The following is a 15,320-nucleotide window of genomic DNA, read 5'->3' on the forward strand; positions in this document are numbered from 1 at the left end:
AATTATTTGTATAATTTTTTAATATAAATTTATTATATATATATATATATATATGGGTCAGGTTCAAGGGCCATATGAGAAAACATATGTAAAAACTTTCGTTTTTAATAAAATTTTAAAATATGGGTTAGAAAATTTGGATTGAGCTGATTTTTTGTGAGGATGATCTCTATGATGGGAAGATCATCCAAAAAAAAAAAAAATCAGCCCAATCTGAAACTTTTAACCCCATTAAAAGTGATTTAGAATGTGGATCGTCGATTTTTTACCAATTTTTATCACTAATGTGTAAATCACTTTTGATGGATTTAGAAGTTTCTAATTGAGCTGATTTTTTGTGAGGATGATCTTTTCATCATAGTGACCATCCTTGCAAAAAATCAGCTCAATCCAAAACCTCTAACTCTTATTTTGAAAAACGAAAGTTTTTTCATATGTTTTCTCATATGGCCCTTGAACCGCCCCCTATATATATATATATATATATATATATATATATATATATATAGGGTCCCGTTCAGCAACAAACATTTTGGCAAACATTTTTCAAAACATGAGTTAGAGATCTTGGAATGGGCTGATTTTTGGTGAGGATGATCTCTACGGTGAGGAGATCATTCTCACCAAAAATCAGCCCATTCCAAAACTTCTAGCCCCAGTTTATAAGTTGAAAAATCGTGGACCGTCCATTTTTTGTAAACCATTTTTGATGAGGTTAGAAGTTTTGGAATGGACTGATTTTTGGTGATGATGATCTCCTCACCGTAGAGATCATCCTCACGAAAAATCAGCCCATTCCAAAACCTCTAACCCATGTTTTGAAAAATGTTTTGCCAAAATGTTTGTTGCTGAACATTTCCCATATATATATATATATATTTATTTATGTAATTATATATTTATAAGGGTATTCTGATAATTTTTTATGCATTCTAAGTGTATTATTAACATTAAGGATATTCTTATCATTTTACCATAATACAACAGAATCCAACAGTTGTATCAAATAATAATTATTAGATTCTGGTAAACAACACAATACTTTTACAAGATTCTATCAAACAAACTTTTTAGTGTTTCTGTTTTTAACAGTTATTTCTAATAACAGCTTCTTACAACAAAATCTGACAGCAAATTTTGGCAACTGTATCGAACGGGGCGTAAATATTCATTTAAGTTGACTCCCAATAAAACTAAAAAGCAAAATTTCAGGTATTTTTACTCCAAGTACAATAGCCAGTTGACATATGGCGCAAATGACATAAACAATAGGAGAGAAAATTTCTCTCTCCAACACCACGTTTTTTTCCACAAATTTTAATTATAAGATTTTAAATCTTATAAAGAGTTATTAGGCCAACATAAATTACCACATTAGCCATCTAACACTACAACCTTCTAAGATCTCAAGAGATAAACTTATATTCAAAAATAAAAAATAAAGTTTTTCAAGCTTGATTGAATGAAAATGGATGATTACCAAATGCCAAAATTTAAAATTAAAACTCAACGATGACAAGTAATGATTTTTCAACTTTTTTCCTTTTGAAATTCATTTTTTAATGATCATAGAATTTCATCCTCTACAACCTTGTGACATGGGATAATGTTTTTGAATGTCTCAAGGTGATCAATTAAGAAAAATTATACTTTCCCTTGTGGGCAGGAGAGAAATTTTCTATCCTGTGATATCATTTGCGCTACATTTCAATCGGCTCTTGTGCAGCAAACAAAAAAAAAACAAAAAAATCACTATTTGTTTTAGAAGTTTGCGGCCACAACTTTCCTTATCACATAAAAGACTAATGATAAAGCAACGTGGAAAAGACTAATGGTAAAATAATGTGGAAAATGGAGAATTTAATGTTTGTGGAGGGTAGCTTCTCCTCACATAGAACGTGGTGTTGTCGGCTGTGGAGCCAAGGCAAACCAATGGGAAGGGTACCAACACATTACTTTTGAGTTTTAAGGAAATAAAAACATTTTGTCACTTCTAGAATGTGAACCCAATAATAAATGTGAGTACTAGTAGTTAAGGCATACCTAGACCAATTGCAATCGAAGCACCACAGGCACCCTAATAAATAATAGAGACAAGGTCGCTAGAGAGCAGCCCACAATCTAATTCAGTACAACCTAAATTATTTTGATAGGAAGCAAGCATGTTGACAGTCCTGTTAGTTTCTTTAAAGATGTGGGTGAAGCATACTTCGTTGAATCTGTCAAGCAAGTTCCCTATAGCAAGGACCACGTGAAGTACACTCCATGAGAGACTCTACCTACCCTTCAGAACTTGGATAGCAAACAAGAAATCAGATTGAATCTGAATCTTAGTAATTTTGAATACACCAAAATTTTGAGTTCTATTCAATTTTGGATTGCAAAAATCCAGTCTAAATTTTGATAAATGAAAAATATGCAGCATATGCTTTGTATTGTATTATGTATCTCATTTCAAAATTTTGCAAATAAAAAATTTCATAATATGATACTGATGATGATGATGAAATTGGTGATTTTAATGGTAATGGGAAAGGTGATGATATAGTGGTGAGGGTAATAATGATGGTGGTGATAATGAGGGCATTGAGGTTATTGTTATGTTGGTTTATAAAAAAATATCAAAATTAAGGAACAAATCATCAATTTAGAAAATCAAGGTGTAATCTAAAATAAATGGAGAGGGCCATGTCCTTATTTTTCTAAAGATAGAAGGGCATTTATCATGTAAAAAGGTGGATTCCTCCAAAATTTGGAAGCATAGTCGCTTCAAAATTGCCTTGTGTTATACATCACAATTTAAAAGTTTACACTTTGCAACATAAAACTAGTTACAGTAGCATTATTTTTCTATCGAGTTTTATAAAATTCATAAAAGTCATAACAACTCGTTTTATTCCTTTTTAACTTGAAATACATGAATTATTCAAAATAGTTCAATAATCAGGAGAATAATATTTTCATTTGAAATTTTTTTTTGAAAAATTCATAATTTTTTCAAGAATTAAAAGGGAGATTGCTAACAAGGGGTACGACTGGACTATTTGCACTCATATTTTTACCACTTAAATATAATTTTCAAAATAACTCGTCACATCCACTTATAAAAAGAATAGTTTTTTTGTAGACTAATTTTCCTTCATTGGGAAGTTACTGAAAATTTTCATTGCGACTTGATAGGATCCTATTGAATCCACTTGAATAGACTCAGTAGAATCCTACCAAAATTATATTGGCAAATTCAATATTGACCTACCGAGTGAAGTTCCATGTGATTTTTATTTCACTAATGTTGGAGTGACATTGGATTTACTACGGTTTTTTACATTTTTTTTGTGGAGGTGCACATATAACCATAGATGTTATTTCCTCGCATCAATAAATCCAATGTCACCCCAACACGACTCTTTTTTTATTTTCGCTTCCAAGATTTTTGAATAACCCCTAAATTAGAAGTTGAGGATTCTACGATCATTTCTAACCTACTTTGCAACCTTTATAGGTATTATTAGTTCTTGTACCACTTAATCCATATTAAAATCCCTCCAATCCAACATCGGCAATCCAACCTGGACCCAGTTGAACTGGTGCGTTGCCCATTATTTGATCTCGTGAGTCAGTTATGCAATTAAACTTTGCACGATACAATAAAATGGGCATAGAAAGCCCAACCCAAAGTTAATGAACTAAGTCTAATGTAATATTTTCTAGAATAATGATGAATGCACGCTGCTGACTTGGCAAGGGCACAGAATCACACATCCCTTTAATGTGAATTCCGATGAAAAATATCTATGGTTCTATCCACTTACCACGCCAGCCTAACCTCATGCATTCATCACGACTTATTTTCTAGTGCTTTGCTTTTTAGTTTGTATAAATGATGGATGAGTCAGCCTAGTAATCCAGCAGCACAACCTTCTAGATTTGATTGAAAAACATAAATTAAAAAATCCAAAATATTTTTAGAATTGATCCAAGGTAATCCAAAATAAACAGTTACAGAACTCCCATAAACTTATAATTTAAATTTAACGAAGATCATGTTTTTGGATGCCACAAGATGGTAAGGTTATGAAACCTCCTTGGCGAGGACAAGTGTTTTTTTATTTTATTTTATGATGTATTAACATTTCTCTAGAGAACTTAAAAAACAATGAAAATTTGGATAAGATTGGGTGCAATTAGGCATCTTTTTGTGTGTACATCCCTTTAGAACATGATAACGTGACTTTCACCCACACTGCGTTCGAAACCTTGGTGACGTCAAGATATGCACGTCAACCGTCTTTTTACTCGTATAGATGATAAGGATTCAGTACGTCAGATGTTAAAGTTTACCTAATTCCTTTGTCTTTTCGACTCTTTGGCCTACTGATCTATGATCAGCTTGATTGGTGAATTGTTCCCATTTGATTTGGGTTGACTCCTTAGTGGATTTAGAAATCAAATATCAGCTTATTTAGTGATTTTGCAAACTTGAAATATTTCACTTTCCTTCAAGTAAAAGCTAGACATTTACTTTTTTTTAAATATTTTCCCTTATTTTCATAAAATAATAATATTAAATATGTATCATTAAGATTTAACCATTAAACTACTATTATCCTATAAATGAAATCCTAAAAAAAATCATCAAAGAAAACTTTCAAACTAAATTAATCAAAGTTGTTGGTTTGTTTGGGTTCATTACTCTTTCATTTTGGTATCTTGGTTAAATTTATAATTTTAATTATTCAAATATTTAAATTAAAATAAGCCTAATCATGCCCCGCTCCTTACCCAATCCTAACACATAAGGATCCTTTTTGTTTATTGGAGTGTTTATTTTAATTATAATTTTGTATAAAATTATAAAAATAATTAAATTAAAATAATTATTTTTATAATTTTTTAATATAAATTTATTATATTTATATATATTTATGTAATTATATATTTATAAGGGTATTCTGATAATTTTTTATGCATTCTACGTGCGTTATTAACATTAAGGATATTCTTATCATTTTACCATAATACAACAGAATCCAGCAGTTGTATCGAATAATAATTATCAGATTTTGGTAAACAACACAGCACTTTTACAAGACTCTATCAAACAAGCTTTTTAGTGTTTCTGGTTTTTACAGTTATTTCTAATAGCAACTTCTTACAACAAAATCTGACAGCAAATTTTTGCAACTGTATCAAACGGCGCGTAAATTTTCATTGAAGTTGACTCCCAATAAAACTAAGAAGCAAATTTTCAGGTATTTTTACTCCAAGTACAATAGCTAGTTGATATGTGGCGCAAATGACATAAACAATAGGAGAGGAAATTTCTCTCTCCAACACCACGTTTTTTTCCACAAATTTTAATTATAAGATTTTAAATCTTATAAAGAGTTATTAGGCCAACATGAATTACCACATTAGCCATCTAACACTACAACCTTCTAAGATCTCAAGAGATAAACTCGTATTCAAAAATAAAAAATAAAGTTTTTCAAGCTTGATCAAATGAAAATGGATGACTACCAAATGCCAAAATTTAAAATTAAAACTCAACAATGACAAGTAATGATTTTTCAACTTTTTTCCTTTTGAAATTCATTTTTTAAACATCATAGAATTTCATCCTCTACAACCTTGTGACATGGGATAATGTTTTTGAATATCTCAAGGTGATCAATTAAGAAAAATTATACTTTCCCTTGTGGGCAGGAGAGAAATTTTCTATCCTGTGATATCATTTGCGCTACATTTCAATCAGCTCTTGTGCAGCGAACAAAAAAAAAATCACTATTTGTTTTAGAAGTTTGCGGCCCCAACTTTCCTAATCACATAAAAGACTAATGATAAAGCAATGTGAAAAAGACTAATGGTAAAATAATGTGGAAAATGGAGAATTTAATGTTTGTGGAGGGTAGCTTCTCCTCACATAGAACGTGGTGTGTCGGCTGTGGAACCAAGGACAACCAATGGGAAGGGTACCAACACATTACTTTTGAGTTTTGAGAAGAAAAAAAACATTTTGTCACTTCTGGAATGTGAGCCCAATAATAAATGTGAGTACAAGTAGTTAAGGCATACCTAGACCAATTACAATCGAAGAATCGAGACACCATAGTCATCCTAATAAATAATAGAGACAAGGTCGCTAGAGAGCAGCCCATAATCTAATTCAGTACAACCTAAATTATTTTGATAGGAAGCAAGCATGTCGGCAGTCATGTTAGTTTCTTTAAAAATGTGGGTGAAGCATACTTCGTTGAATCTGTCAAGCAAGTTTCTTATAACAAGGACCACGTGAAGTACACTCCATGAGAGACTCGACCTACCCTTCATTACTTGGATAGCAAACAAGGAATCAGATTGAATCTGAATCTTAGTAATTTTGAATACACCAAAATTTTGAGTTCTATTCAATTTTGGATTGCATAAATCCAGTCTAAATTTTGATAAATGAAAAATATGCAGCATATGCTTTGTATTGTATTATGTATCTCATTTCAAAATTTTGAAAATAAAAAATTTCATAATATGATATTGATGATGATGATGAAATTGGTGATTTTAATGGTAATGGGGAAGGTGATGATAAAGTGGTGAGGGTAATAATGATGGTGGTGATAATGAGGGCATTGAGGTTATTGTTATGTTGGTTTATAAAAAAATATCAAAATTAAGGAATAAATCATCAATTTGGAAAATTAAGGTGTAATCTAAAATAAATGTAGAGGGCTATGTCCTTATTTTTCTAAAGATAGAAAGGACATTTATCATGTAAAAAGGTGGATTCCTCCAAAATTTGGAAGCACAGTCGCTTGAAAGTTGCCTTGTGTTATACATCACAATTTAAAAGTTTACACTTTGCAACATAAAACTAGTTACAGTAGCATTGTTTTTCAATCGAGTTTTATAAAAATTCATAAAAGTCATAACAACTCGTTTTATTCCTTTTTAACTTAAAATACGTGAATTATTCAAAATAGTTCAATAATCAGGAGAATAATATTTTCATTTGAAATTTTTTTTTGAAAAATTCATAATGTTTTCAAGAATTAAAAGGGAGATTGCTAACAAGGGGTACCATTGGACTATTTTCACTCATATTTTTACCACTTAAATATAATTTTCAAAATAACTCGTCACATCCACTTATAAAAAGACTATTTTTTTTGTAGACTAATTTTCCTTCGTAGGGAAGTTAATGAAAATTTTCATTGCGACTTGATAGGATCCTATTGAATCCACTTGAATAGACTCAGTAGGATCCTACCAAAATTATATTGGCGAATTCAATATTGACCTACCGAGTGAAGTTCCATGTGATTTTTATTTCACAAATGTTGGAGTGACATTGGATTTACTACGGTTTTTTACATTTTTTTTGTGGAGGTGCACATATAACCATAGATGTTATTTCCTCGCATCAATAAATCCAATGTCACCCTAACACGACTCTTTTTTTATTTTCGTTTCCAAGATTTTTGAATAACCCCTAAATTAGAAGTTGAGGATTCTACGATCATTTCTAACCTACTTTGCAACCTTTATAGGTATTATTAGTTCTTGTACCACTTAATCCATATTAAAATCCTAGTTAAAACTTTTGAAGATGCAAAAAAGAAGAAGAATGAAATAGTGAAAGAGAAAGAGAGGGAGAGAGTGAGAGGGAATCGAATCACATTCAATATGGGAGGGTGGGTGAAAGCAGTAAAGTTGGTGAGATGAGCAAAATAATGGATGCAAATAATATGCCCTTTGTAGGTAATATGACAGTCTATGTCATAAGCAAGACCTTGAATATTTAAGGGTGTCAATGTGTGTCCATTTAACTTGAATCAAACCAAAATATGTATAATGTAACTCTCCCTCAAACTTTACTATATCTCACCTTTAGTCAATTTTATTATTTTTCATTTTTTACTTCTTAACTTAAAATGTTTTTAATAACAACTGTAAAACCAATTATTTTAGGGGACAAATCCAACTAGGTCTTTCATTCTTTATCTTTTCTGATTTTACTTTACTTTCTTGTTTACCCCTTTAATTCACATTATTATTTTTCATCTTTTGTCCTCTTAATCTAAAATAATAGTAATAGTCCTCTAATTTTATTTATTTTTTTCGTATTTACCCACTTTACTTGACTTTAAAGTCCAGTGCTACATTTTTATGTATATGAGCCCATCTTATTTCTTTTACTCTTCACATCTTCAAACTTTATTGTATTCCTCTTTTACCTTATTTGACCTACTTTATTATTTTTTTCATATTTATCATTTTAACCTCAAAATTCTTTAATAATATTTTTCAATTTTTTTTTTTTTTCATATACCCTTTTAACTCTTCCATCAAGCTAATAGTTTTGTGAGACTTATTTTATTTCCTTTACACTTCACCTCTATTATTTTCTTATATTTCTTTTTTATTCTTTTAATCCACTTCATTATTTTTCATATTTAACCCCTTTAACCTAGGGGTGCACATGGTTCGGATTGGTTCGGATTTTGGCAAAATTGGAACCGAACCAAACATTATCGGTTCTACAAATTTGAAATCGAACCAATCCAATTACCCTATAGAACCGAACCAATCCAATCCAATCTTGGTTCGGATTGGTTCGGATCGGTTCTCGGTTCTCATACTTATTAAAGATAGATACCTTCTTCCTCAATCCAAGCATTCTATCTCCTCCAATCTTCAAACCTTAATAAAAAGTAAGACTTTTTTTAAACGTGGACTTTGGGATAATAAAAAAATTAAAAGGAAGAAGAAGAAATAAATAAAAAACCGAAATTTTTTTTTTTAAATAATTTTATATATATATATATATATATATATATATACTTGGTTCGGTTTTCGGATTGGTTCGGTTTTATTATATCCTAATCCGGAACCGAACCAAATTAATCGGATTTTTTTTTTCTTCGATCCGTACCCAAACCGTGTGTGTGTTTAATCCGAACCACTCCAATCCAAAAGCTTCGGATTGGTTCGGATCTCGGATTTACCCAATCCAATGTGCACCCCTACTTTAACCTTAAATTTTTTTTCAAATATATCCTTTTAACTTTATTTTTTTCGATTTTGGCCCCTAATCCAAAAGAGGATGTTTGTGTTGTAGGCAGAAGGGAACTCTAGTCTATATATAAAACATATCTTTATACCTCATAAACATATTTACCAATCTAAAATAGGATTAGAAAAGTTCCAAGATCCAATGGTTGGGATCACTTCCCTTTAAAATGAAAAGAAAACTATCTAAAACTACCCCATTTATCCATGTAACTACTAGAAGATGTCTTTGGGATTTATTTGAAGCTACATCCTATCGGTGGGATTCTTCCCACGAACACCAGTCATACAACCAAGCCCACAAATCCATCTTTCTCACCCTCATATTTCTCACAACAGACACTACACCCTTACCCATTCATCTGATTACCTCCTAAGCCACCCATGCTTCAGTTTTTTAGAGTATTCTAGAAAATCTCTATTTTCATTTTGGATCTGTGTGTGTTTATGATTTCAAGCAATTTATATTGTGTTGAAGTTTGTTCTCTTGGTAATGTTTTGTAGAAATAGGGCATTGGAAGCAAGGAGATTCAAGGATTAAGTGTTTGCTATAGAAGGTATGTAGATCTTTTAAAGTTTTTCATTGAAAATTAGAGAAATCCCTCCAATCCATCGTCGGCAATCACCTAGACCTAGTTGAACTGGTGCGTTGCCCATTATTTGATCTCGTGTAGTCAGTTATGCAATTAGGGTTGGGGAAAACTTTGCACGATATGATCATGTGGTACATACAATAAAATGGGCATAGAAAGCCTAACCCAAAGTTAATGAACTAAGGCAGTGTTTGTTTACGCTATTTTTCAGCGCTTATTGCTGAAAAAAATTAAATTCAGCATTTTTTGTCAAAATAGCGTGTTTGTTTACTCTTTATTTTTAGCGCTTATTGCTGAAAATAAGCGGAAAAAATTCAGCACTATTTTGATGCTGAAAAAAAAGTGCTGAAGTGGTAAGCACTTCGCTTTTTTCGATACGGACAAGTATACCCTTCGTTTTTTTGAGTATGGAAAAGTATGCCCTTATTCTTAAAAGGATATTACCTTTTATATCCTATGGATAAGTATATAAACACCCCACAAATTAATAAACCCATACCATGCCTAAATTATTTTTTCTTATATAGGTTAAAAGTTTTAGAATGAATTGATTTTTGGTGAGGATGATTTCCTCATTAGTATATAAGCACCCCACAAATTAATAAACCCACACCATGGTTAAATTATTTTGTCTTATATGGGTTAAAAGTTTTGGAATAAGTTGATTTTTTATGAGGATGATCTTTACAATAAGGAGATCATCCTCACCAAAAATCAGCACATCCTGAAACTTCTAATCCTATCAAAACAAGTTTAAGAATCGTAAATCGTCCCCTTTTTAAAAAAAAAATTATTTTTGACAACTTAAAATTTTCAAAATGGACTGATTTTTTGTGAGAATGATCTCTTAACCATATAGAATCCTCACTAAAAAATTGCTCATTCCAAAAAGTTTAACCCATATAAAACAAAAAAAATTGGCTATGGTGTGAGTTGCCCTTATTAATTCATAGGGTGCTTTTATAATTACACATCCTTCATTTTCATCAAAAATTATTCATACAAAATTAAGTTCTTTTAATGCTGATTTCAAATTTTGGTGACTTGTATGATATTATTTTTTAATTTGAAATTTGTGGGCTTTTATAAATAGAAATTATTATTTATAAATTGAAGATTTGAGTATTATTTATTATTTAAAAATGAATTGTATTTTAATTTTATAAGAAAAAATATATTTTATTGTGTTTGATAATAAATAAGCATTTGAAACATGCCAACAATGTATAATATGATTGTAAGGGTAACAAAGACAATTTACCAGCTTTAGCAATGTGCAACAAATATGATTCAGCATCTAAACAAACAACTTTTTCAGCACTTAAATTCAGCGCTTATAAATTTCAGCGCTAAATGCTATTCAGCACTTATTTTTTTCAGTTTAACAAACAGCACCTAAGTCTAATGTAATATTTTCTAGAATAATGATGAATGCACGCGGCTGACTTGGTGGCAAGGGCACAGAATCACACATCCCTTTAATGTGAATCCCTATGAAAAATATATATGGTTCTATCCACTTACCACGCCAGCCTAACCTCATGCATTCATCACGACTTATTTTCTAATGCTATGCTTTTTAGTTTGAATAAATGATGGATGAATCAGCCTAGTAATCCAGCAGCACAACCTTCTAGATTTGATTGAAAAACGTAAATTAAAAAATCCAAAATATTTTTAGAATTGATCCAAGGTAATCCAAAATAAACAATTACAGAACTCCCATAAACTTATAATTTAAATTTAACGAAGATCATGTTTTTGGATGCCACAAGGTGCTAAGGTTATGAAACTTCCTTGGTGAGGATAAGTGTTTTTTATTTTATTTTATGATGTATTAACATTTGTCTACTCTTAATATTTTTATGGTGGTTTTTTCGGGTACATCATTCAATTGCTCAATTTTCTTCTCAGCGTGTTGCTAACTTATGATGTTAGTTGATTTTTTTTTTTTTTTAATGCAATCTCATAGAAAACAGAAATTTAATCAAAAGCTCGGATTTTAAGCAAGAAGTTATAAAATAAAATTTGTACAGCATTATTTGAGGGATTTCTTACTATTTTGGTTTTTAGAGTTTTTTAGTGAGTGATTTTAGGTCTTGGCAAGACCTCTGGAATTGGATTACCTGTTAAAGGTTAATATGATTTGTTGATGAACAACCTAACTAAAGGATCGACATGAGTGGATTACCATGGCTTTGGAAGATGATAAGCTAATTAATTAGGGAGATTGGGTGATCATAAAGTAGACTAAAAATGGCTAGGAGAAACCTATATTTTGAAAGAGAACCGGAAATTTTATTTCTTGAACCCACAGAGAAATATGGGAAATGAGCTGCCAAAATTTTATAGTGATCAAATATTGTAGGTACATCCCACATAAACTTCCAATCCATCACTAGTCAATCGCATGGTTAATAGAAGCCAAAAATCGGTTCTTCAACAGCATGGTTAAAGGCTTGCCACGATGAATTCTTAAGATAGTGATCCATGTGAGCAAATCGTCGCTTAGTAAGATCTGATAATAATAATAATAATAAACACTTCTCTCAAAAAGATGGTCAGGAAAGCTTTTTGACCTAGGCCACCTTATGGGATGCCACAGGGTTGTTGTAATGGACAAAATTCTATGAACCTAGAAATGAAAAAAATATCGAAAACAAATAATTTTTCACCATTGAACTTACCTTTTACCTTTTTCAAGTATTTTACATTGAACTTAGCATTAGTATTTTATCTTTTAGAGCGGAAATGAACTTTCTTTTTTTTCAAGATTTGAATTTTATTAAACAGGATATGTATTACTCACATGATCCGAACCCTTTAATGAAATTTATCTTCAACATGGGGGATCATGTATATTTTCATGGTTATTATCAAATTCGATCAGAATTAAATAAACATTAAAATATTTAAAGAGAGTTGAATTTGTGGAGTCGAATATCCAATATCACTAAAAAAAAATGGAATGCCTAGAAACTATGTTTATGGATATCCCCGTTGGAGGAGTTCTTAATAAGTGATATATATTAATTAAAAGGAGATACAAATGTTTACACGAAGAAATAGACGCAAATGTTGAGATATTCTATCTAATTTATTTCATAATCTATTATCCCCGCTTTAAAGAAATTAAGATATCATCATCATCAGAGTAGAAATGTCTTTCTCGTCCACAGCTATTTATACAATAACTGTGTAGGCAGGTGTCCTAAGATTTATTTTCAGATCTCATCACTTGATGACTTTCAACCTTTATATATATCTAATAAATTAAAAATATTAAAAAAATAAATACAAAGATTCAGAAGCAAAGCTTTTTAGGCATCAAGTTTTTGGAGAAACCAAAACTTCAGATCAAGTGTTGGATTATTGTATTCTTGCTTCATCCTCATCTTCCACGTAATCAAGCTTACATATAGTCATTAAATACAGCGTACATTAGCAAAAACTGATTTATGCTAAATAAAACAATGAAAAATAAAATCTAGATAGGAGAAATCAATAGAAGTCAGTTCATGTAAATATGCTAAAATGAGCCAGTAAATCCAGAGTACATTAACAAAAACAAAACAAAAAACGACCTTCTAAAAGTTCAAAAGTTAAAAAAAGAAAATCAAATATTTATTCTTTTATTTTGGTATCTTGGTTAAATTTATAATTTTTTATTCAAATATTTAAATTAAAATAAGCCTAATATCTCCCCGTTCCTTATCCAATCCTACCACATAAGCATCTTTTTTGTTTATTGGAGTGTTCATGTCGAATCCACACTGATTGCATGTATAAGTAAGAATATTTAAGAAGACTAATGATAAATGCATAATTTTTTATATGCCACTGATATGGTAAGGGCACAAAATTGTGAATCTTTCTCTTGTGTATTCCGAAGAAAAAGATCTATGATTAGGTGCCCCTGCCACATCAACCATGTACCAAAAAATTCATCACGACTCATTTAAGAAATAAGAAAATCATTATAGAAGTAAGGGAGTACAACTGCCAATCGAGGGTATGAGATACACAAGACATATTTGAGTATTTCTATATTCTTCACATCTAAAAGTTTTTGAGAAATCACAAGTATCAAACTTCATTGTGACCGTTCTAATAACATCAATGTAGATGAATTATTTGATCTTCTCAATCTCAATGATCAATGATTTGACGAGGTAACATTTTCAAATAAGTATAATATGTCTTTAGGTCTAGAGAATCTTACACACTACACCTCCATGATTTTGCCCGTCATTATTTATCGTTGACAGTCATCATTATGATGGCATACCTTTGTAATCAAGTACATATTCTTTTTCATTGGATAAATACCCATCTTCAAGAGATTAGATTTTTTGGACTAAAGTTGAGTGATTGATTGATAACATTGAATTCCCCCATCATGCCCCCACTCTAGAGAAATTCCCCACCATACCCTTCTAAAGAAACAAGGTCACTGGTCAAGGGTCAATGGCGTTTCCCACTCTTTTCCACATTCCCATCTTGGCTTAGCTGTCATTTAAATAAAGGGATCTCATAACAATAGAAGGTTAAATCGGAGAGCAAAGCGATTATAATAAGGTAACATCTGCATATGCACGTGCATCAAGAAAATTTATTTGTAATTTAAAATATTAATTAAAAGGTTCTTGAATATTCTATAGTAACATAGGATACCTTTGTAATTTTGAAACTAAACAACCTCGTTACAGACAAGGGGGTAGTGATTGCAATTTTTTAGATTTTTTTATATTAGAATAGTCTTAATTATACAAAACTTAAATATAAAAATCGGGTCATTCATGACCATCCAAATTTTGACGTGGAATGACTTCTACTCCACCATCACTCATCATAATGGTAAAGATAATGATGATGATGATAAACAAGATCTCCATTACCACTGCCATGTGCGTACCAATCATACTATAAAGATCTTTATTTTATTTAGTTGCTATTTATTTCAATTTTATAGTTTTAATTATTATTATTTTCTAGAGGTTCTATATTTACTTTATTATGAGTTTAGTAAGTGTATAATTAGGTTTTAGAGTTCAACTATGATATTTCTATTTTAGAGTTGTAGCCAAAGTTGAAAATTAATAATATATCTATATATATATATAGATTGATTGATGTCATTGTTAAACAAGTAATAATAATAAATTTGTGTTCCCCTCATCTCAATAAATTCTTCTTCTTCTTAATCTATGTTTCTCTTCTAAATCTTCTTCTTCTTAATCTAAGAACCTGAACACATATTTGATTTTCAACTTTTGTTGATGAAAATTAATGCTATAAACTTCAAAACCCAGCCATCGATTTTAACTTTTAAAAGGGTTTCAATTAAGGAATCCAACTCTTTTTCTTCTTGAGAAGAATCGAGTTTGATTTGATTCATAACTTGAGACACCCCTATTTTTGTATTCACTTGATTAATTAACTTGTCAAATCGATGGATGAATGTTCTAAAGGTTTTTATTTGTCATCAGATATGTTTTCAAAGATTAGATGGGATATTCTATACAAAGAAACATTAGAAACCATAATTCGTTAGAAAAATATGATCTGAAATATAGAAATCATCATTTTAAGACTAAAAGAAATTTGATGAGAAAATTGTAAAAAATTGATCAAATTACAAAAATATCCTTAGAAACTATA

General features: G+C 30.5%; 2 non-coding genes across 2 annotated transcripts; both read right to left on the reverse strand.

Annotated features, from left to right (window-relative positions):
• Positions 1-12,801: 12,801 nt before the first annotated feature.
• On the reverse strand, positions 12,802-12,905 carry LOC147408140 (small nucleolar RNA snoR31/Z110/Z27). Its single transcript, XR_015177129.1, has one exon. It is a non-coding gene; the product is annotated as a small nucleolar RNA snoR31/Z110/Z27 (small nucleolar RNA).
• A 52-nt stretch (positions 12,906-12,957) lies between these two features.
• LOC147408141 (small nucleolar RNA snoR31) lies at positions 12,958-13,057 on the reverse strand. The gene has a single exon (XR_015177143.1). It is a non-coding gene; the product is annotated as a small nucleolar RNA snoR31 (small nucleolar RNA).
• Positions 13,058-15,320: the final 2,263 nt, after the last annotated feature.

This window comes from Akebia trifoliata, chromosome 3, assembly GCF_017979445.1.
Source record: "Akebia trifoliata isolate Shusen 1 chromosome 3, ASM1797944v1, whole genome shotgun sequence".
NCBI classification, from domain to species: domain Eukaryota; kingdom Viridiplantae; phylum Streptophyta; class Magnoliopsida; order Ranunculales; family Lardizabalaceae; genus Akebia; species Akebia trifoliata.